A 24232-nucleotide genomic window follows, 5' to 3' on the forward strand; every position below is an offset into this window, starting at 1 on the left:
TCCTGGATATAGGCAGCTGAAATAATATTCATCTATAAGACAGACAATAAAGATCTACTAGTCTCCTACCATAGGGCAAAACCATGACTATTAGGTAAATTGGGTACCCTAAATTGCTCCAGTGTCCTGTGCGCATCTTAGTGCGTGATGCGTGCTTGGAGCACCGGCACAGTACATGCATTTTACCAAAACTCTACAAAAAGTACCACATAATCAGATGTCTTAAGGTATTCAGAGTGTGTAACCTCTTATTGCAAGGTGGAGCACACAGATATACACTACTCTGGTTTTACCTGTATCTTATTTGGCAACACCCTTTAAGCTGGCGATTTAAGTCCGAGCACACAACACAGTTTGGTCTGTCATCCTCATTGCTGACAAAGTTTATTGCTGACCTCATTTGTGTAGCTCGCTAACAGGTCTGTCACAAAGTCATGGGCAGAAACAAATTAAGAGAATTCTTTAGACAAAGAATCCTAAGACTAAAAGTAGCTCTTAATGACATCATTTTAGGAAAAAGATAAGATTTTTCTTATACTTTTACCGTTATGACAAAAGTTATTCACAAAGCATCTTAGGCCTTAACAGAGCTCCTAAAGAGACAAAATGTTAGGAGTAGTGAAGAGAACTTTTAGCAAGCCCAATAGTGTCATGTTCACAGCTTTTGCTGTGATTCAGTTACCCCGTTTACACTACCCTTTTTTAACCGAGCCGAGACCAGTCCTAGCTCGGTAACCAAGATAACTATTGAGTGTAAATGGAATGTAAACTGAACTGAACCGAGCTAGACACAACTGGACCGCTCTAAATGCAGTCCAGTTCCAGAGGTGGGTTCGGTTATCTGATAACGAAAAGCGCATGAGCAGACCGCATCATCTCTGTGCGGTCAGCTGACATTTCAGACATTCATAAAAACTAGCTTCCCTACTGTCACACACAATTTCCAGTGATGATTCTGCTTAGCAGTGTGATGACCCTCAGTGTCTGTTGTTGTTTCCTGCGTCTGTAAATCCTTATTAGATGGTTGTTTGTCTTATCCACTTCCCAAAAGCCGACTCTGTCAAGTAAATTCACCAAAAGTTGCCGTCTTCGCCTGACTCGCCGCAAACAACGACGTATCACCAAGCATAACTGCCTGAATGTTACGGGCGCCATCATTTTAATTTGCTTGGTGCTGCCCTCAAACCCAGAGACCAGTAGTACCGCAGATTGTCACTAGGAGGCGAGGAATCCAAGGAACCGAGATAGCGTGGTGTGTAAACGGTTGTCAGAACTAAGCTCGGCTTGGTTAACTGATCAGCATGGATCGGTTTAACAAGGGTAGTGTAAATGGGGCTAGTGTCTCTACTTCTGACTGTTTACATAACTCCCTGCTTCTGTGCTTCTCTAGCAATTATACCCTGATTGCCTGCACCTGCGTTTGCTCTGATTACTGGTGTTACCCCACTTGTGAGGAGCACTATATATACTTGGTTACTCCAGTGTGCAGGTACCAGATTCTCAAAAACCATTAGCGTGAGTAGACCTTGCAGCAATCATGGACTGCCCTCCTGTGTGTGACTCTAATTGTTTGTGGATTCCTGCCTGTTTAGCTTGCCCCTGTTGGACTCTCTTGTTTGGTCTTCAGATTCTGGACAACGACCTGTGCAAGTACCTGACTCTGCCTCTCTGCCTAACCCTTTATGTTACCATTTCTGTGTGTATTGTGGAACAAGACCCTGGATCACTTTCCGGATAGAGCCTTTTGGATCGCCCCTCCGTTCCTCTGCCTGCTTCATAACCACTGTGTATGACACTGGACTGTCCCCGGACTATCCACCCTGTATTAAGCTGTGTTTTGGATTCTGCTTTGACTTATATGGATACATCAAACATCCTCCTGGAGACACTACTTGGATTCAGTGCCACAGTCCAGATTGAAGACAGGGTAGTGGCTTTCATTCAGTGTACAACAGCTCCCACTGATCATCCTTCACAGTGCTTCCAGAGTCCATACCAGAAGCTCACCAGACCGGCTACATCTTTTGCTTCAATAAACCTTTTAAACCTACTCTTTGTGTCTGGATCAATTATTGGGTCCCAAACATGAATCGTTACAGTAGAATCTGGCCAAACATGGACCTGCCACAGGCACAAGAGTGGCCTTCAGGAATAGACTGAGCTATATCTGGGTTAGAGACTTGCATCAATGAACTGATCAACTTATTACATAATGTTACCATTTCCTCCCTCTAACCCTGCCAGTACCTGTGCTGCTGCTTCGGTCCCCATGACTCACTGAGAACCCAGGTTGATTCCTCCTGAGGTTTTCAAAGGAGATCCTGATCAGTGTCACTCTTTTCTGACTCAATGTGTGATTCACTTTTAGCTTCCACGCTCCTCCTTTACTTCTGAGCGATCTAAGGTGACATTAGTTATCTCCCTGCCATCTGGTAAAGCTAAGTCCTGGGCAGCCGCTGAGTGGCAAGTCAACTCCCACATCTGTAATTTATACCGAGCATTCTCTAAAGAGCTTATCCAAGTGGTTGATCCTGTTCTTCTTGATTGTGAAGCTGCTAGAGCTCTCCTATCCATTCGCTATAGATGCTGGCCTGTTGCAAGTTACATTGTGAATTTCATGATCGCAGTGGACAGTAAGTGGCAAGAGGAATCTCAAATGGATGCTTTCATGCAGGGATTGGATGAAAGCATTATGAATGAACTGGCTTCTCTTAATTTACCTGTTTCCCTTATAGGGTTGGAGGAACTGGCTACATGAGTGGATCTTCGTCTGTCTGAAATAAGCAGGGAGAAGTTTCAGGTCTGAAAGGTTATTTTATTCTTCAAGGAACCAATGAAGAATAATTCATCAGAGGAACTCATGGAGTTAGGATATAGCCAGTTATCTCCAAAGGAATGTGAATGCTGCAAAAGGTTCCGGCTGTATTTATACTGTGGAGGTACAGGACATTACATTACCAGTTGTCTGTTAAAAGATCAGACTCAGCAGTAAAGAGGAGGTTACTACTGAGTCGGTGTCATCACCTGTCCTTAACTCTGCCGGCGACAAAGATAAAGGAACATTCTTCTGCCTTTTCAGTTTTCATCGACTCTGGTGCTGATACAGAGTTTATAAATGAGTCTTTTGCCCATAGTTTGGGTCTTCAACTGATCCAGGCCGATACTTATCGAAAGGTCCTAGCCCTGAATGGTCATGTTCTTAATCATTCATTCACCCAGACTGTGCCTGTTCATTTGAGTCTCGAGGGTAATCACCATGATAGAGTCATCTTCACTGTCATTAAACCTGCAGATCTCCCTGCTTTTCTGGGAGCCACCTGGTTGAAGAAACACAATCCTTACATCAATTGGAGAACAAAAGAGACTCTTGGATGGTCTAAATATTGTTTGGCAACCTGTCTGAATAAAGCTTTGTGTAGATCTGAATCGGATGTCAGCATGGATGAAACATACCATGTTCTTACCAAGGTTCCTGATGAGTATCAAGATCTGAAAGAAGTGTTTAACAAGCACAAGACTACTTCCTTACCTCTGCACCATCAATACTATTGTGCCATTGACTTGCTTCCTCTCCTCTTAGGGGACTTCTATATCCTTTGGCAGCTCCAGAGAGCAAGGCTATGAAGAAATGTATTGAGAAAGCATTACTAGCAGGCATCATCCATCCTTCCTACTTCTTCAGGTGCTGGATTCTCATTTATGGGCAAGAAAGATGGTTCATGTCGTCCATGCATCAATTATCGAGGACTCAATGCAATTACTGTTAAGAATTGTTATCTGTTGCCTCTTATGGACACAGCATTTGATCGTATCCAGGGGGCTTGTATCTTCACCAAGTTGGATCTCAGAAATATCTGCCATCTGGTTCGGCTATGAGAGGGTGACAAGTGGAAGACCGTTTTCAATACGCCTACTGGCAACTATGAGTATTTGCAAATGCAATTTATGTTAACTCATACCCCTGCTGTCTTTCAAGCCCTTGTCAATGATGTTCTGCATGACATGTTCAAACAATACGTTTACGTTTATCTTGATAATACTCTCATCTTCTCTAAAGAACTTAGAACCCATCAGCAACATGCCCCCTCTGTACTTCTCTGTCTTTTACAGAATAACCTCTTTGTGAAGACGGAGAACTGCAAGTTCCATTAATCCTCCACTTCTTTCCTGGGTTTGTCATCTCTCCTGATAAGGTCACAATGGATCCTATGAAAGTTTCTGCCATTCATGATTGGCCCATTTCATCTGACCACAGACTCCAGAAGTTCCTTGGCTTTGATAATTTCCATTGTCATTTCATCAGTAACTATAGTCAAATTGCTCCTCCCCTTCACATTCTCACATACAACACAACACAATTCTCATGGAGAGAGGCTTTTGACCTGGCTTTCAAGAAACTTAAGTCTTTATTCACATCTGCTCCTGTTCTGAATTCCCCTGACATTTCCAAACAATTCATTGTGGAAGTGGACACCTCTAACATTGGGGTTGTGCCTTTTTCTCCAAGTCCCCTGCAGAACGTCATAATGACGTCGGAGATTGTAAGCTGTTGGCAGTCAAACCCACTCTGGAGGAGTGGCATCACACTGGCTGGAGGGAGCGGGAAAAAAACCCCGTTGTAGACTGGATGGATCACAGAAATTTGGAGTATCTCAGGACTGCAAAGTGATCCCAGACAAGCCAGCAGGGGCTCTTTTCTTTTCAAGATTTTGTTTCATCTTGTCTTAGAGACCGGGATCGAAGAACATTAAGCTAGATACCCTTTCCAGAATTGGGCAACCTCCCAAGGAGGGAGGCAATCAATTAAATTTGCTCAATTTAATCATTGTGTAACAGCTTTCTTAATCCAGTTTAAATGGTTAACTTCTCAACTTGTATTATTAGGGGCACATTTATATTGTCTTTTTATCTGTTCTTGCACCATCAACCAATCACAGCTCTTAAAAGACAGTGTCACACATGGCATGGGGACAACCACACCTCCTCACTAAGATAAAAATCTCTGTCATTTCCTTACTCACAGTCCCTCTCAGCAACTATCTGAATCACTCTTAAGGTAGCAATGTTTAGGCTAAAGGCTGCAAGATACTCCAAAAGAACAGAGACAATTATTATTGTTCCTGCAGCGAATTACATCTTTTTGTTCTCAATTAAATTTTACTTATATAGCGCCAATACATAGCATGTCAACTCAGGGCACTTTACAAAGTCAAAGTCAATCATTCAGCCTCACAGCCCCTTCTTTAAGGGTCTCCCTACTGTTTGTTGACACAACGTCTAGGCAGAACCCTTTTCTCAAGGGGTGTCCAACTACTGTACTGTGATTGAATAGGATTTAGATGGGAAATGTCTCACATCTGTGTAGTCGCATAGTCCCGCAGTTCAACTCTGGTGGTTTAAGTGGTCCAACATATTAATTACGCTAACTTGCAGCGTTTACTCTATAAATTATCTTTGTGGGGCAGTCCTACCCTCATAGCATCGTACGTTCCTGGTGTTTACAGTCTTTACAAATAGCACCACAGCACACCGTGAGCATTTATGTGTCTGAAAGCTCTCTGCATGCTCTGTGGCTCTCTACCAGCCTCCCCAGCATGCCCACTCTTCAGTAACGAGAGGCTGACTTCTGCAGCTAAGCGTCTGGTGCACTATGTATAGACAGAGCAAATTCAAACTTTTTTGATATTCTTACAACCCTGACTACTAGGGGAAAAAAAGTCTTTGTTTTCTTGGAGGACTCTTTGTGAATATAGGCACTACCGCATGTTTGAAAATGTTTGCACTTTGGTCAAGCTTTGACTGTACATGTTTGAATACTGAGTTTTAAGTACACTTCCTCAGCATTCAGAAAAAGGTGGTGACTTTTACCAGCATTATATAAATCTCTACTCCTGCTCTCTCCTCCACCTGCAGCCGGGCCCAGGCCATTGCAATCTACTTTACCCACTTCTCACATACCGTACCACTTTCCACTTTACTTTTACCAGCATTATATAAATCTCTACTCCTGCTCTCTCCTCTACCTGTCAGCAGCATTAACTATGCTAGTCATAATCATATCACGTAGACATCTATTCAACTTGGTTACATTTAATTATCTTTATCTTTCTTGCAACTTAAGAACACATTGCTTTAGGTCCAGAGCTGCCAGGTCAGCTTAATGTATCTAAGTTTTGTCTTCTTAAGATTAGACATCCGTTCGGACATGAAGTTACTTGTTTCTGTTACAAGGTCTGGCAACATCAGCTCTAGCAGTGTCTTTGCAGGATGCCTGCAGGTAGATTATGCAGACACTCTTTCTGCAATGATGAACATTCACTCAACTTGGCATGTTACAAGCTTAAAGCGGCTGATGGGAGTTTGATGTACATTTTGATTAATTCCGTTTTTTAAAAAACCTGGGGGGACTTTATTTCAGCAATGACTTAGCAAGGCAGATCACATTAAATTCAGACAGAAACAAAATGGCCATAGTATATTAGGCGATTACTGTTTTTATTACTTTGAAACAGGATTAAACTACAACTACTGACCAGTAGAGGCTTACTTCAAAACCTTAAAAACAACTTTTCACTGCAGGAATCACTCAATCATCTTGTTAAATCGATAATTGATGCAACACACAATAATAGTGGAAGAATGAATCCCTTCATTTGATTAATTACATTTCTAATAAAGGTTAAGATGTATCAGATTATAAAAATATTAAATACAATGAATAAAAAATGTACTGCACTAATTTAGGATATAGGAAAAATAAACATGCGCAATTAAATGCCGATGAAAGCCAATTCAATTCAATTCAATTTTATTTATATAGCGCCAATTCATGAAACATGTCATCTCAAGGGACTTCCAAAGTCAAATTCAATCAAGTTATATAGATTGGGTCAGATTGTACAGATTGGTCAAAAAATTTCCTATCTAAGGGAACCCAGTTGATTGCATCAAGGAGCCACTGGGAGAGTCGTCTGCATTGTCCATGGCTTTGCAGCAATCCCTCATACCGAGCAAGCATGAAGTGACAGTGGAAAAAAAATCCCCTTTAACGTACAACTGAGATGACTTTTATTGACCTTTCACCCTGCATCCGTGGCCATCATTATTTGTTCCCAAACATTTTCAGCCATGCACCCCCCTCCGTGTCCCAACCAGGTTGACGCATATATATATATATATATATATATATATATATATATATATATATATATATATATATATATATATATATATATATATATAGATAGATAGATAGATAGATAGATAGATAGATAGATAGATAGATAGATAGATATGTAATTAGATAGATTTGAGCTGTAGCTGCCCAAACGTCATAACAAAGGTTCTATAAATAAAATTAGAACATCATTTTCATTAAATTGCAATAAAGTTACACACAACATCCACAGCAGAAACCAGAGAAAAATCGGTCAAGTAAAAAATAGACACTACCATATTGAAACAACCCAGCTTTTAAAGCACCAGTCTGTACCAACTAATAAAAAAAGAACGGGTGAAAACTTTACAACATTTACAATTTCTATTTAGGGAACAGTCAAACTAGATTAAACCTCTAGAGGAAAAACAAAAACCATTTACATTCAACTTCAACAAATCAAAGCTAAACAATGCTCCAAATCCTAAACAAAACCCAAAACATCTCCCCTCCATCTCAATCCAAATGGATTTCCCCTCATGAGGCTGATTGACAACACCAGGTCCTTATTAGCACTGCTCATGGGCGCGCTTCCATGGCAACACCTGACCAGGTGACCTCAAAGAAAAAAAAAGAGTGGTGAGAACAACAAAACAAGTTCATGTCATGATTTGGGTTTTTATTATTTGCTTATGTTCTGTTTGGTCTTTATGGTGAATTTTGGTTCTGGATTAGTTTAAGTTCTGTTTTGGTTTAGTGATTCTTTTATGCAATCAATTCTGTCTTAGGTTTAGGTTCTGTACTAGTTTTGGTTAATGGAATAGTTTGAGTTTTAATGTGGTTTGATTTTGTACTTTTCTTCTGGCCTGCTCTGATCACTTCTGTCACCAGCCTTTATTCAGTTGACCTGCCAGCATTCTTTTGTCTTGCTCTCACTCCCCTTCACCAGTTACCTTCCAATCAGCTTCAGTTTAGTTCCAGCCATTTTGTCTCCCCTGATCAGCTCCACCCATTCTTGTAATTAGTTTCAGTCTGTTCACCTGCTCACTCCCCTACTTATTTCTGCCTCTGTCTCCTGCACTCGGCCAGATCATTGTTCTTTATGAGCCCTTGGTGAGGTTTGTCCAGGATTCCCTTTGTGTGTTTCTGTTGACATTACCGAATTGCCTCTTTTTTTACTTCTGAGTCACCCTGTATCCTGATCCTGTTTTTCCTGCCCTGTTCTGACTGCCTGCCTGTTATTGACTGACCTGATTCTGTTTCTGGAGAACCTGAGCTAGCCTTATCCCTGTCTGTATTTCTGCCGGTTTTGGACTGCCTATCGTGTACCGGATTTTGGACTGTAATTCTGACCACTGAGTTTTGCCTGCCCCTGTATTGTTTAACATCGCCTCCATTAAAACCTGTTTATTCCACGTACCTCGCTTGTTGTTGGCTGAATACTGGGTCCTCCTGTCTCTGGTTCATGACAGTTCATAAAGTTGCATCAAATAAAGATAAACTTAAACCTTTCCCCAAATACTCAATTATTTAAAAACAGCAAATGCCTGTTAACAACATCTGTTAGTGAGGGGGTAAATCCCTCACAGCGTGTAGGGATTTACCCCCTACACGATTCATGCGCGTCAGAGCTTGTCACCGGTTCAATCGCAAACCCATGAGCAGCGCTGTTTGTAGGCGCTGCTTAATCGATAGAGACAGTCACTCAATTTTATCTTGTAAATAAAATTTTCAGCCTGAATAAAATTTTTCCTCCGCTGACGTAACGACATGAAACAAGGAGTAGAAGATTTCTTTCAGATAAATACATTTTGTGTGAATACTGTAACGTTCCGTTATGACACCCAAGCACCAGACCAAGGTTTTGCAGCTAACACTTTATTTTAGGCCGAACAGAACGAGACAGCTTTCACCCCACACTAGTACCAGAACCACCTCTCCTACCCCCAAAAGCCACACATTTCTTCCGGTATAAACCCAAAACAACCTACTTAAAGAAACAGTAAGTGTGCAACAGCACTTAGCAATAAAGACTAATACGGATCATTACAATACATTTTGTTTATTGAGTTAATTTACAGTTATTTGATTTTAATCTTTACAAAGGAAATGTTTATCTACACATCTTTATGGTGTGGGGGGAAACACAGTCGGACCGCCATTACAGTTTTCAGCCCTCTAGTGGCAGCTCACGCACCCCTGAAGCTCACCACCATCAGGGTGTGAATGGGTGAATGACTAATTTTAGTGTAAAGCGCTTTAATGTGGTATACATACATACATACATACATACATACATACATACATACCATTAACCACTTACCATTTACTACTGGGCTCACAAAGTGCATTCTAGTCAGTGGTTTAAAGGAACTCTTATTTCATTATCATCCTTTGATTAATTTATTATGTTTTCACAATGGAGTCACAAACCTGCCTAACTCTTTTACTTCTACTTCCTCCTTGCTCAGTGGTTTATATGAGCATTGGGTCACCTCCAGCACTTCATTCTACCGTAGTAATTTCACACAGGAGTTACGTTAAAGGGACTAATGGATGTACAACTTTCTAGTTAAAGTTGGAAGTCCTTACATCAGGTTTCAAAGCCATGAGAGATCAAATGAAAGAACAGCTAGAGGAGGTGGAAAAAGTTAAAAAAAGACAAAAAACAAAGCCAAGATCATAGTCCTGAAGCAGTAGCCTCTTGATGAAAATAAAAAAAAACTGAAAAAAAGACAGACAAACTGAACAGCAAAACAAAGAGCTGAAGGGTGAGCTCTGAAAGATAACAAGGAGATTGAGATCACTGAGGAAAAGATCAGCTCTTTTCACCCCTATATGTCTCACTCTAGAGATAAAGAATGTCAATCAGGCCATTTCTCTAGAGTACAGCTTTGCCCATAAACAGGAGAAAGAGAGGGAGAGAGAACAGCTTCCTTAGACCAGTCCAGGTAGCAACGAGAAGAAGTGCGAGAGGTCTCCTGGCTGGCTTTCATATGAGCTTTCATATGAAATGCAAAAATGTAAAAAGTCAGAATTTTGTACATGTGGGCAATAAAGCTATACTGTCATGAAAAGGTATTTTTTTTTGCCATCAACAATTTTAACGGTTTGTCTTTTTATCATATTTAAGTGTTTCAGATCATTAATTGATTTTATTATCATACAAACATATCAGTGAATTAAAAAAAACCTAACCCTAACCCTCCCCCACCACCACCACCACCTTAAAATCATGAATGCCATGCCAGAATTGTCAAATCAAGAGATCTCATGAACATGAAGTTAGATAAAAGATCTCAAAAAGTAAAAAAGCAAACAATTTAAAGAACCTCATGAAGATGAGAAACTGTCTGTTCCAAAAATTTGGTAATGAGAAAAAAAGGACATCATAGCAATAGACAAACTGTCAGGATGCAGCGTGAGGGCTGCATGCTGAGCCTCTCTCCATCTCTCTCTCGTTACTGCGCAGCCTGATGGGTTTCACCTGGCAGGCTGCAATCAACTCGCTACTGCTTCCACCTGGTTCCACCTCTATTTAAACATACCTCTTTCTGCTCTCGTTGCCGGCCCGTAGTGTTCACTCCCGTTCAGTCTCAGCCTGTTTTCATCCTCTGTTGCGCCTCTGTCCAGAGATTTTCCCACGTCTGGTTGCCAGAGTTCCTGCGCCCGCACCTCCAAGAATCCTCTCGGCTGCACGGTGAAATCTTCAGCAACCAGAGATTTTCTCACGTCTGGTTGCCAGAGTTCCTGCGCCCGCGCCTATCTGCACCTCCAAGAATCCTCTCGGCTGCACGGTGAGATCTACAGCAGCCTCAACGTTCTCCAGTCCAGCAACTCAGTTCAACGTTCTCCAGTCCAGCAACTCAGTTCAACGTTCTCCAGTCCAGCAAATCAGCTCAACGTTCTCCAGTCCAGCAAATCAGCTCAACGTTCTCCAGTCCAGCAAATCAGCTCAACGTTCTCCAGTCCAGCAAATCAGCTCAACGTTCTCCAGTCCAGCAACTCAGCTCAACGCTTTCAAGTCCTCCGCTCCCGAGCCTCCTCCGGGTCAGTCTTCCCGTGCTCCTCCTGCTAGCCAGCTTCCGCACCCTTCACCTCCATCCATAAGACTCTGGTTCCTCTCGTCATTTCACCCATCATTCTGTACAATAAAACTCACTTCAAGAACAAGCTCTTTGTGTGCGTGCTGTGTCCGGGTTCATCCAAAGACAAATCATGACACAAACATTGTGGCTGTGTAACAGTCTGGGCATCGTCAGCATGCTGCAGTTGACGGAACCATAAACTGCTGGAAAATCCTGAAGGACAAAGTCTGTCCATAAGTCCACAACGCTGAACCAATGGTGACACTGAGTTAAGGTGGAAAGAGATGCTCTGATCTGATGAGACTAAAAGTTTTTTTTATTTTCTTTGCCCAATAACAAATGATACTACAACATCAAAATAAACACAGAAAATTCAAGTAAAATATGGTGAAGTTTGGAAGAAACTGGATTCACCGTATGGCACATTATTAAAGTCAAAGGAAAAACAGGACTCAGAGACTGCAACAGCACTAAGAAAGTTGCACTGCAAGGCTAGCAGTATAATAAAGAAGGAATTCATGAAATATTTTAGGGATGCATGTGGAAGTACACATTGAGGCAGGGTTGTAAAACTCCCCCAAAGCATGCTCCATTAAATCCTTTTATTAAAGATGACAAGAATATGGCACTGCCACAAACCTGCCATGGAGCACACAGCCTCAGTAACTCAGGGACTTGGTAAGGATGGCAATAATCAGAGATGCAAACTCTCTAGAACTTGCTCTGTCTTTATATTTTGGAAAAAAAAAACTATCATGATACAGTGCTCACAGCTTCAGTATTATAAGAAAAAACATACAATAAAACTACAATACTGTATGTTCCATTAGATCTCCTAACTGGTATTTGTTCAGAGACTAAAATGTTTGTCGTTAACTATCTTCTGTTGACTCGCTGACCTGGTACACAAAACTCGGTGAAACACTCAATTCTTTTAAGACTTCCTGTCACACTTTTAAAAATAAAGCATGTTTTATATTCAGATTAAGTTAACATGTTATCTGGTTTAGTAGCCATGCCTATAACAGTTTTCATATGGCATGGTGTCTTGTGGTTCTGATTGTACTTTTTCTTTCACTTTTCCTTTCATTCATAACTCATCCCTTTTCATTTTCTCACCAAATGCTTCATCTTCTGTGTATGAAGGTTTAAGTTTACTGTACAGAATTTACTGCTTCTTCAATGTATAATCAAAAAAGTTTTGAGTGATTAATTCATGCAACATAGTTATTCACATCGTTCAAAAAGGACTCACTATCGGAACTCGGCAAGAGTCTTAGCAGACCCTAAAGACTATTTTGCACACTTGGACTTCTCAGTGTGTTTGGCCAGTGCAGCCAACTGACTAACTTCATCTCTATATGTGACCGGCCACAACAAAACTAGGAACAAGTCTCCCCGGTGCCCATTTTGAGTTATTTACAGACTCAGAAAGAGTTGACTGTAAGATTTCCAACAAAGTCAAACTTGTGGAAATCAAAAAAAATTAGAATAAGATATGACCTTTTGAATGTTGGCACTCTGAAAAAAAGATCAGGGAGAAACCTGTCCATAGAGGGTCACTGTCAGATCATAGCATTGTGATGACAATCAGCAGAACTCTTTTATGTATAGATATTTACAGCGCTGCATTACAATATTTGTGTTTTGTGCATTGAACAGACAAACATCTTTTAGTAACACGAAGAAAAAAAAAGTTGGTAAATGTCAACTGTGTTTTGTATCTGCAAGTTGCAACTCTGATGTAACTCTCAAGTAAACATGTTGGTACATTGTTATAGCTGCTATTTTAAAAGAATGTTACATCTAATTTGTGTATTATGTAAATAGGCTGTTTTTTTTCACTGTCAATTGTTTTACATTGTGCAATGTTTACTGTGTTATTTACCTTTATCTTCTACTCTTGGTGTTTCTTTAGAGCTAACTTTAGATTAGTCTGGTTTGTTGTTGTTTTCCAATTGCTAATAATTGTGTGTAACTGACTGTTTTCCACTGTCCCTCCTGATTTTCCCCATTGCGGGATAATAATGAAATTTGTATTCTTAATTGCTCATTCAGAAAGAGGGATTATACATTATTTGGCTCAAAGATAGCAGTTTTGGGGGTTGATGATCAATTTGTGTTTCTGCTCAGATATGAATAGGTGTGTTCACACCTGTGAATAGGTTAATCAATGAGACGTTGGCATTGCAGTCACTTGACCTGTACCCATCAATTGTTATGTGTTGAAACCTTTGACTTTAATGGACTAATGAAGGGAAACAGAGACAACAACTTGATTTTGATCATACCTCAATGTGGTTTTTAATTAAAAGTGTGCACAACTGTATACAAGTTACATTTTACCAAAAAGTCCATGTCACAACATCACCGTCTGTGTTATGCCTTTTAATGCTGGGCATGCGATGTCTTCAGCTTCACTGGAACAGAAAGGCCTGATCTTTGTAGAAATGAGTTGGCTGACGCAGGTATATGTAGACAGGTGCACAGGTGAGCTGAGTTGACTAATTATCTGGAGTAGAGTGGTGTCCAATAAGGTCAGAGGGAGACTGAACTGATTGCCCTCACTCTCTTAATTTAAACCTATTGAAGTTTAATACATTTCTGTAGAGCTTTCTGGATCTTGTCTCATTTCCAGCAGAACTTACCTGTGTTCTCATTACCATTACATTTTCCTGGAGTTATCCCAGGTGGCGTCGTTGGTATCCAATATTGTAAACTTTAACATCCCACTTTTGGGTTTCATAATAAAGAAAATCCACCCCAGGTTGCCACACATAGTATCTATAGAAGATGTGCTTGGCAAAAATCACTACTGAATAAAAGAACAGCGATTCTCATTTGCAATTTGTCAGTATACAAATTGACGATCCCAAAGAGAAAGTATTCTGTGGACATGTCTGTCCTAATAAAAAATGTCAACATGAAGTTTTGGAGGGGCCTAGTCTCCAGACTTCAGTTCAAATGAGGCTGTAGCATGACTTTCAACATGCTGTCCATGTTAAACAAAAAATGATGTTTATAAAGTAAAACAATTCTGTCATGAAGACTGGCCTTAATTTAATCTACAGTAATTTTAAAAACTCTTTGACAGTTATTGTAAATGCTTGATGGCAGTTGTTGATGACATAACAGTTATGAGGTGTAGGGATTTTTTTCTTCTGATAGATTTCAATATTGATTGAAAATTACTTTTATTTAATCAAATTATCTGCAGCTTATATTTAAATTATTTGGTGATCCAGCATATTTAAGAATGAAAAAGCTATATCAACAAAAATCGGTAGAGGCTGGAAATATTGAAAAAGCATAATATAAGTAAGAGAGCAATGTCGTTCTCTGAACACAACAGAAGATTGGCCCCATCACAATATGTGTTTTGGATTTCCAGCAGGGCATGTTGGTAGAATTAGATTTGGACTGCCACAGGACACAGGAGTGGGGGAGATAGAGCGAGCTGGAAGGAGCTTTGTTCCTGCAGGGATATGGCTTTGTTTTGCTTTGTGGTTGCAGATCAGTGTCATCTCATTGGGTAACGTAGGGATGATGCAACTTCAAAGCCTGCCGAATCATCTTACTTTTGCCTCTGGCTTGCCTAAAATAGAATAACTTGACAATCAAACAATACTTTCATTTTATCCTTTGAAGATCCCCAGATCTTCACTGTACTGATAGTGTCTCATGACTACAGCTTTAGTTGAACAAATGTTTCCTTTGATCAATAATACATATGCAGTATCTTACATTGTGTTATTTAATGGATTAGAAATCTGCAAAGATTCTCTAGGCTATGATGTAGGGTTTTGATAGTGTTTTTATTTTTGTCATCCTTTTGAGAATAAGGCTTATTAAAATGGAAAACTATCGAAATAAACAGTGATCATTAGAAAACTTTATTTAGAAGGTGTGGGATAACTCCAGTAGAAAAAGTGAGTCTTTCAGATCTCTTCTTTAATCCATACTCTGCAATCACACAGGCTATTTGAAGTAATTGACCACTGCTAAGCAGATTGCCAGAAAAACTGTCAGCACAGACAATCAATGTGCTCCAATAATGACTGGTAAGGACGCTTGTGCTCCTCTGACAATTAGTCAAGATCGTTTTGCCGCCATTGAGTTAATTGTTTTTGCTACGGTTAATGTATTCTGGTAAACATTGGTGATTTTTGGGGAGATGGAAAAAATACTGGAGGTATTATATAGAAGTGTAAGTTGGTTTTAGTGAGATATCAAATATTTAGCACAAGGAAAGTGTTTGCCTTTGATTGGGTCTTGGCAACAAATCTCATACAGTTTGAAAGGCAGTTTATTTCTCCTTAAATGGGCTACATGTGCAAGGAAGTCACATTTGTGGGTTGAGAAGCCGAGCTGAGTATGTGGATAGCCAAAACAAAAAGCTTGACAGTTCTTGTCTGCTATTAGCTATATTTACATGCACAAAATTTCATGATCAGATTGAAATGTATTCGGATTAAAAAACAAAAAATTGTATTGTAACATTTATATGGGTACATAATCAATTAATCCAATGATAATGCGCGTTTATATGCACCTGGCTTTATTCAGAATACAACCACTCTGACATGCGCAATAATCAAATTTCCCTAAATAAAACACAGAATAACTTCTGTCTTTGCTGAAACACGGAAAATAGTAAACAAAGCAGTTTTACGAGTTTGTTTGTCTCCCAGCCTTCAAGGATGGACTTGCATGAGGTTCTGATAACGGTTGAGTCATTTTGAGCTCTTTTAATGTTTCGAATAAAAAGGTTGCATCGGGAGCCCTGACAGTTTTGCTGAAGTCCATCACGTTTATGCCAAGCGCACTTGCACACTCCGGTCAATTTGTCACATTCGGAATAACTTGATCATGACCAGCGCTTGCAGTGCTGATCAGATTATCAATCAGCATAAACTACCCGTCTCATTCAGAATGCAATTTCAGTGCGATTGAGCTTAATCTGATCACAATATTCCGATTGGCTTGTTTACATGACACTTTTTTATGCTGATCAACCTTTTATTCCAATTACTTTTGTCCATATAAATGTAGTTATTGACAAACAGCTTTTGGTTGAAGCAGTATGATGATGTAGGTCATCTCTAAAAATACAGCACTTATTATCACTAAAGGCAATCTCAAGCCAGAGAGATTATGAGATGAGATTCAGCAACACAGCCAAACTCATATCTCAAATTTTTGCCAAAATGTCTCCTCCCACAGAACAGTCTCTATAAAGACTCCCTCCACAACTTGGAAATTGAGAAGATGGGATGGTCAACAGTATTCATCTCAACTTCATTGGAACCTTTTGGGTTCAGCTTGTGCGAGCCCTTTGTCCAAAAGTGACCACCACAGCTATGTTGGATGATTTGCATTTGTGTGTGGGACCAAGCTGTTTTATCAGCATGTTGTGGTTAAATGGACATCCATCCATTTTCCAACATGCTTGTCCCTGTTGGGGGAAGCCAGAATACCCAGAGAGATACCCAGAAAGATCCAGGGTCAGACTTGAACCCAGCACCTTCTTGCTGCAAGGCAACAGCGCTACCCACTTCTCCACTTTATTTGAATATCAATGAGCCATTTGAAAATAAAACACACACAAACAAGTTTCAATTGCAGTATAAGCTGTTTGAAAACGACAGAAGAATTGACAAGTTTTTCATGGGTGCAATCTACATACTTAACTCTGTTGGTCAAAGATCTAAAGGAAACTCACTGTGACACGATCTGTCATAGCAGGTAAGGACACTGTTTCTGATAATAAATGCACAATAGCATGGTCGAAAAAAAAAAATCCAAAACCTCCTCTTGAAAATCCTAATAATTAGGGGTGCACATTTTTAGTCCTGTTCTCAGGGGGGAACGTAGGGTTTTTGTCTGGGCCGCACATTTTTAAGTAAATTTATCCTAAACCCATTTCACAGAAGGAACAAAATAGAGGGATGCATGGCTATCCATCCATCCATTGTCTTCTGCTTATCCGGGGTCGGGTCACGGGGGTAGAAGTTTCAGTAGAGAGGCCCAGACGTCCCTCTCCCCAGCCACTTGGGCCAGCTCCTCCGGGGGAATCCCAAGGCGTTCCCAGGCCAGCAGAGAGACATAGTCCCTCCAGCGTGTCCCGGGTCTCCCTCTGGGCCTCCTCCCGGTGGGACGTGCCCGGAACACCTCACCAGGGAGGCGTCCAGGAGGCATCCTAACCAGATGCCCGAGCCACCTCAACTGGCTCCTCTCGACGTGGAGGAGCAGCAGCTCTACTCTGAGTCCTCCCCGGATGACTGAGCTCCTCACCCTATCTCTAAGGGAGAGCCCAGACACACTACGGAGAAAACTCATTTTGCCCGCTTGTATCTGGGATCTCGTTATTTCGGTCACGACCCAAAGCTCGTGACCATAGATGAGGGTAGGAACGTAGATCGACCGGTAAATCGAGAGCCTCGTCTTTTGGCTCAGCTCTCTCTTCACCACAATGGATCGGTACAGCGCCCGGTTCACAGCAGACGCAGCACCAATCCGCCTGTCGATCTCCCGCTCCATCTTGCCCTCATTCGTGAACAAGACCCCAAGATACTTGAACTCCTCCACTAGGGGCAGCACATCCTCCCCAATCCGGAGAAGGCACTCTACCCTTTTCCGTTTCAAGACCATGGTCTCAGATTTGGAGGCACTGATTTTCATCCCGGCCGCTTCGCACTCGGCTGCGAACCGCTCCAGTGAGAGCTGTAGATCACGCCCTGATGAAGCCAATAGGACCACGTCATCCGCGAATAGCAGAGACGCAATCCTAAGGCCACCAAAACGGATCCCCTCAACACCTTGGCTGCGCCTAGAAATTCTGTCCATAAAAGTTATGAACAGAATCGGTGACAAAGGGCAGCCTTGGCAGAGTCCAACTCTCACCGGAAACGAGTCTGATTTACTGCCGGCAATGCGGACCAGACTCTGACACCGGTCATACAGAGACCTGACAGCCCTTATTAAAGGGCCCGGTACTCCATACACCCGGAGTACCCCCCACAGGACCCCCTGAGGGACACAGTCCAATGCCTTCTCCAGATCCACAAAGCACACGTAGACTGGTTGGGCAAACTCCCATGCCCCCTCCAGGATCCTGCTGAGGGTGTAGAGCTGATCCAGTGTTCCACGGCCAGGACGAAAACCACACTGCTCTTCCTGAATCTGAGATTCGACTAACCGACGGACCCTACTTTCCAGAACCCCTGAATAGACCTTACCAGGGAGGCTTAAGAGTGTGATTCCTCTGTAGTTGGAACACACCCTCTGGTCCCCCTTTTTAAATAGGGGGACCACCACCCCAGTCTGCCAATCCAGGGGAACTGCCCCCGATGTCCACGCAATGCTGCATAATTGTATTATATTCACTGCATTTCATTGCTTGTACTTGTGACATGTGCAATTACAATAAAGTTGAACTATATTATATTCTATAATGCAACGTGTACTTTAATTTCAACTGAAAATGAAGAGAAGCGGTACAAAAAATGTCTGAGTTTTAAAGCCTTATATAACTTTGTTATAACATGGCTGTATTCCAAACTCTTAAAACTAAATGAGCAAATATTCACTTTTATAGCACTAAAAACCAAATAAAATGACAGCTTTTTAAGCACTTCCTAGTTACTATTTTAAAGCATTGAAACATCTGTTATCCTACAGAATGTCATTATCATTATCTTCCTGACTTTCTTCTTCCTGCATTTCACAAACAGCAGAGGATGTGGATGCACTATCCCTACTCCTTTCTCCCTGCTTTAGCCTGCGATTAGCTGTGTGCACCCACAAGTCTACATTTGGATTTGGGTCAAAGGTCTTCGTGGTGAACTTGGACATGGATGTGCATTACAGATGTGAGGCATAAGTCTGATAGGCAGGATCTATACTTGTATTCTTTGATATTCAAATGTGAAAATGCTCTTTCACATGCAGCACTGCTCAAGGCCAGTGTAAGGGACAAGATAAGGACCTTCTGGATACTGGAGTAACTGTCAGGATTGCTTGTCTTCACTACATTCACCAGGTCATACACAGAAGAGGCTGCCAAACGTTTTCAGGCTTGCTTTAAACACATCCTCTATTAAAGTGGAGTCTCTGTCAACAGACATGTTGGCCTCGAATTTCTCAAGGATGTTACTGAGGGTTGTGTTGCCAACACTGTGGAGATCTTTCATTTCAAGAGGCTAAGTTGTGGGATCAAAAATAAATAAAACTGATCACATGATTTAAGAGATTCATATTTGCATTCAAACTCATGATTTATAGCTTTCAGTACATCAGTTTTGTACATGTCAGCATGTGACCCAGTCTCTTTCCTGTTCTTGCCCTCACTCTCTCTCAGTAAAGTGAAGTGAGCTGTCCAACAGCAACCATTAGCTCATCTTTGCATTCATCAATAGATGAATTGGATTCTCTGCTGAAACCCGAGGGAGGTGAGTTGTAAATTTTTTTCCAATATCAAGAATGCTGGCATGGAAGCAAAGAAAACACTGAGTGCAGATGTGTTTTAGGCTCAGATCATAACTTGTTGCCATTTGAATCTGAATGGCGGGTAACATTCTCCATATTTTGAACAGTGTCCTGTCTCCAGGCAGACCATCTGATATTGTCAAACTTTCCTAATTTGACAAGGGCTATGCCTTTCTCTTCACACAACATCTTTAGTTGTCCAATTTGTATTGCACTCCCTTTCTTTAAGTAAAACTGTAGAAAGCTGATAGTGGATTGATTAAAGGGCTCATAGTATGGAAATGTGCGATCAGCTGAGTTTGCGCAGTTCTCTGAGATGTGGGCACAAGGGAATCCTTGATGTCCACCATCTGACTTAATCTGGGAACAGCCTTATTGTGCGTTCCAACGTTAACAGCAGCTCTGTCTGTGCATACTCAGACCTACTTCATCTTCCATTTGAATAAACAGCAAGCATGGAAGAGTTGCACAAGCCCATCCATTATGTCGTGTGCTGCTCGAGAAACTGCAAGAAACTCGGTGCTGAAATAACCGTTGCTGGACACAGAAACAATTTAGATCATTTCCTGTTCTGTTATTGTTATATCTTCGGATCCATCCAAGAACACCCCAGAATTCAGGTGCTTCCATTTTTTTTTTCAAATCTGATGTTATTGTCTGTGCAATGCTGTGGATGATACAGCTCCCCCCTTCTCGAGAACTATACGCATTCTCCGACGTTAACTCCAAGCCTCTTCAGAAGCAGAATATCTTCTTCATATGAACGACTGAACCTGTATAAAAGCCATCATTTTTGGGGGCGCTTGTGGTGCAACGGGTAGCGTGACCCATATACGGAGGAAGCCTTAGTCCATGACGTGGTTGACCTCGGTTTGACTCCGACCTGTGGTCCTTTGCCACATGTCTCTGTCAGCCTACTGTGTTAAAAAGCGAGCCACTAGAGCTGCGAAAAAACTAAAAAAAAAAAGCCATTGTTTTTGTCCGCCACAATGGGACATATTCCACACAACATCTGTGTGCATTCATCATTATTTGAAACCAACTCACCTCCTTTAGCCACTTTTGCGAGAACATACTCTTCTTTTGCACTTCAGACTCAGTCAGCCATTTCTTTGGCGATGGAGGAAGACCAAAGTAATCGCTTAATGTTGCTTGCTTCTTTGACATTTTGGCGACGTTCTAAAATAATGCCTCAGGCCTATCCTGCACTACAGATTGAACACTTGCACATCCTCAAACCATGGGTATGCAAATGAGCGTAACGACATTTCGTCTGGTATGTTTTATTTTATTATTTGATAGCACATGAGCACCTGCTCACCACTTGTGTGCCCCCTACTAATAATTTATCTGTACCTGTTAGTATGAAATAACATGAAACAGTGAGCCAATAGCAAGTTTTTTCTAAGTTGAGTTCAGTTACTGTGGAACAATGGCAAAGTTTACATCCCCAGCAACAAATAAAACCATCACACAGTGAATAATACTTAACCAAAGATGGACTGAAAAGCGACTAACAAGGTGTTTTTTGTTTCATGTTTATTTTTGCCAGAGGAAGTGCTACTACCTCATTAGTTAAAAGACTTGCATTAAATATTGAGCTACACATGAAGCCCAAAATTTAGAAGTTCCTGTGTTGATCTCTACAAAGCAAAAGCTGGTAAGCAGTACACAACTGGGTACCAACTGTGCCATAATTACCCAAAGGAAGGCTATACGCACAGGCTGCCACCCTTGGTGACAACTGTCATCCTATTTTTTGTAAATTTGGGAATGAGCCATTAATATTGAATTGTGGCTTACTCTTTGCAGAATTATTTACTTTCAACCACACTACAGGGTGTTCAAGCATGAACAGGCTGTTCATGCTTGAACACTTACCATTAAGTCACTTTACATTAAGTCCAAGCTTTAAAAATGTAATTCTAAAACAACCATTCTTTTTTATATTTCTGTAGCCATTTCGAGGTGGACTTGCTGGTGTGTTTTGCATTGTTGTCCTGTGAATACAAAACTGCTTTTTGCATTTACTCAGGTTATCTTTGTCTGAATTTAAAACTCACTTGAGGAGCTGAAAGACTAAGATGTGTTAGAAAAGCAAAATCAAGAAATGTATAAGGATGAGACACTGTCACTATACTACAGAATCATAACATTTGTAATTTTTTGTTTGTTTAATGTGTGAATACTTTAGGAATGTAATGTATATGTGTATAATTCACTTTATCCTTGAAGTTTGTTCATTATGCATTACAAAATGTAGCACTGCTTATTTCTACAGTAACAGCCTCTGCAATGCCACCTTAAAGTAAGGTCACTGGTTATCACCACACTACTTGGGGTTTCTCCAGGTAATCTGAAGGTGCTTTCAGATAACTGGAAACCTTCAGCTAATGATATCAGGGAGATGAGTAAGAAAGTACTTAGTGTGTCTTCTGGAGAAAAAAGTTTGTAAGGAGACTTGGTCGTGGAATGAGGAAGTACAGGAGTGTGTTTGGACAATGAGATCAGCTAAGACAGTGTGGGACACAGTGAGAACTGAAGAGAGTCAGCAGGAGTAGAGAGAGTTTGAGTGTAAAGGGAAGGTAGAGGTAGGGCCGAACAAAGAGCATACAGTAACTTGTATGATAGGCTGGACAGTAGGAAGAGAGAGAAGGATTTATACAGGTTGGCAAGGAAGAGAGATTGGATGGATGTTCAGCAGGTTAGGGTGATTAAGGATTAAGATGGAAATGTACTGACAGATGCATCAAGTGTGACAGGAAGATGGAAGGAGTACTTTCAAGAGTTGATTAAGAGGAAAATGAGAGAAAACAGAACAGATGCAGTGACAATCATGGGTCAGGCAGCAGCATAGATTAATGAGGATGAAGCAAGGAAGGCTGTAACAATTTGTAGACTGTGTTGTACACTGAGTTGTGTTTAAAAGGTGTTATTGCTGAGAGTGTAGATGACAGGCAAGACAGGCTTGGTGATGGCAGGAGATGAATCAGACTGACCAAGGTACTGATGACTGAGGCAGGCTGACCAGGTGAGGATGGCAGAGACAGGTTGACCAGGAGACGGAACAGGGCTCTTGCTGGCCATCATTGATGGAGCAGGGATCTAGGCAGCCATTGGCCACTGAACAGGGCTCTATGTGATCAACTAGAGCCCTGTTCTATCGCCGACGGCTGCCTAAAGTGTTGTTCCATTCCCAGCGCCCACCAGAGATCCCGCACAGGACAACCTCCAGAGAAGAGGTCCTTCTATGCCGGGGAGGTCCTCAGTCATGTTTTTGGACTGTGGGAGTATCCGGAGAAAAGCCATGCATGCACAGGGAGAACATGCAAACTTCATGCAGAAAGACTCAAGGTCTTTCTGCATTCAAGGGTAGGACTTGAACCCAGGACATTCTTGCTGCACGGCAACAGCCTTACCCACTGCGCAAGCGAAAAGAAAAAGATTCTGGCTTCATACCAATGTCCAAAAACATACATGGTGGGTTTATAACACATTTTTAGCAATTTATACATGTTAGTGTGCATGATTCCTTACATTGGCTGTCTCAGTGTTGGCCCTGTGATGCATCCATGATGTACCCGGACTCTTGTAAAATTGATTGATTTGACAGGCCCTGGCCAGGACAAAGCAGGCACAAAAAATAGATAAAAATGTGTTCTTAATCCTTTGAATTAATGCTTTTCATTTTGCATTAATTCAAAGGATGTGAACTTTTGTCAGTTCCTCTAAAATTATTTCAGTCCTCCTGTCTTACAGATTCTGTAGACTCAGTGCTGTATCAAACTTAAATGTGTCAGATCACCACCCAGATATGAACAACGGTATAAATACAAAATTAAGTGTTCAAATTATTATTTCATTTATTAAATTAAAAAAGCTATCCAGACAAACCGGGATGGGAAAATAATTTAGTAAATAAACTGTGACTACCCACTTATTTTGGTTCAGGTTTACTAAACAAACACAGGAATGATTTCTGCCTGACCTGTAGAATTAAGACATCGAACAGAACCACTTATGAAAACATGATACAATTAAAGAACAGGGGCATCGTGTACGAAAGAGGGTGCGCCTCTCATACTAAATGTTATTGGTAGGGGAAAATCCTGAAACTTGTAGTGCACAAAATAATGTCGTATGAAACCATGCGTAGACATGTCGCTGCATGTGTTGCCTTGATAAATCCCACTTGGCGTGGAACTGAACCCACCTGTACATATACCTAGGACCACCCTGTCCTTGCCCCTAAATCCATAAACAAATCAGTGAAAATACCCGGAAAGTACTCACCATGTGTCCAAATAACCATGGCAAGAGAGCTGTCAGACAGTCAGAGAGACACCATAACGGATATTTGTAGTAAATTAAATTGTTAGCAAACCAACAATTTATTTAGTGAAATCAGCGACTCATTAAAGAAACTGGCTGAAAATATGTTTGTTCATATCGGTTTTGTTCTGTAATGTTTATTAAATTCAAACACTGCCGTGTGGCGACT

Source organism: Fundulus heteroclitus, chromosome 21 (assembly GCF_011125445.2).
Source record: "Fundulus heteroclitus isolate FHET01 chromosome 21, MU-UCD_Fhet_4.1, whole genome shotgun sequence".
NCBI lineage: Eukaryota > Metazoa > Chordata > Actinopteri > Cyprinodontiformes > Fundulidae > Fundulus > Fundulus heteroclitus.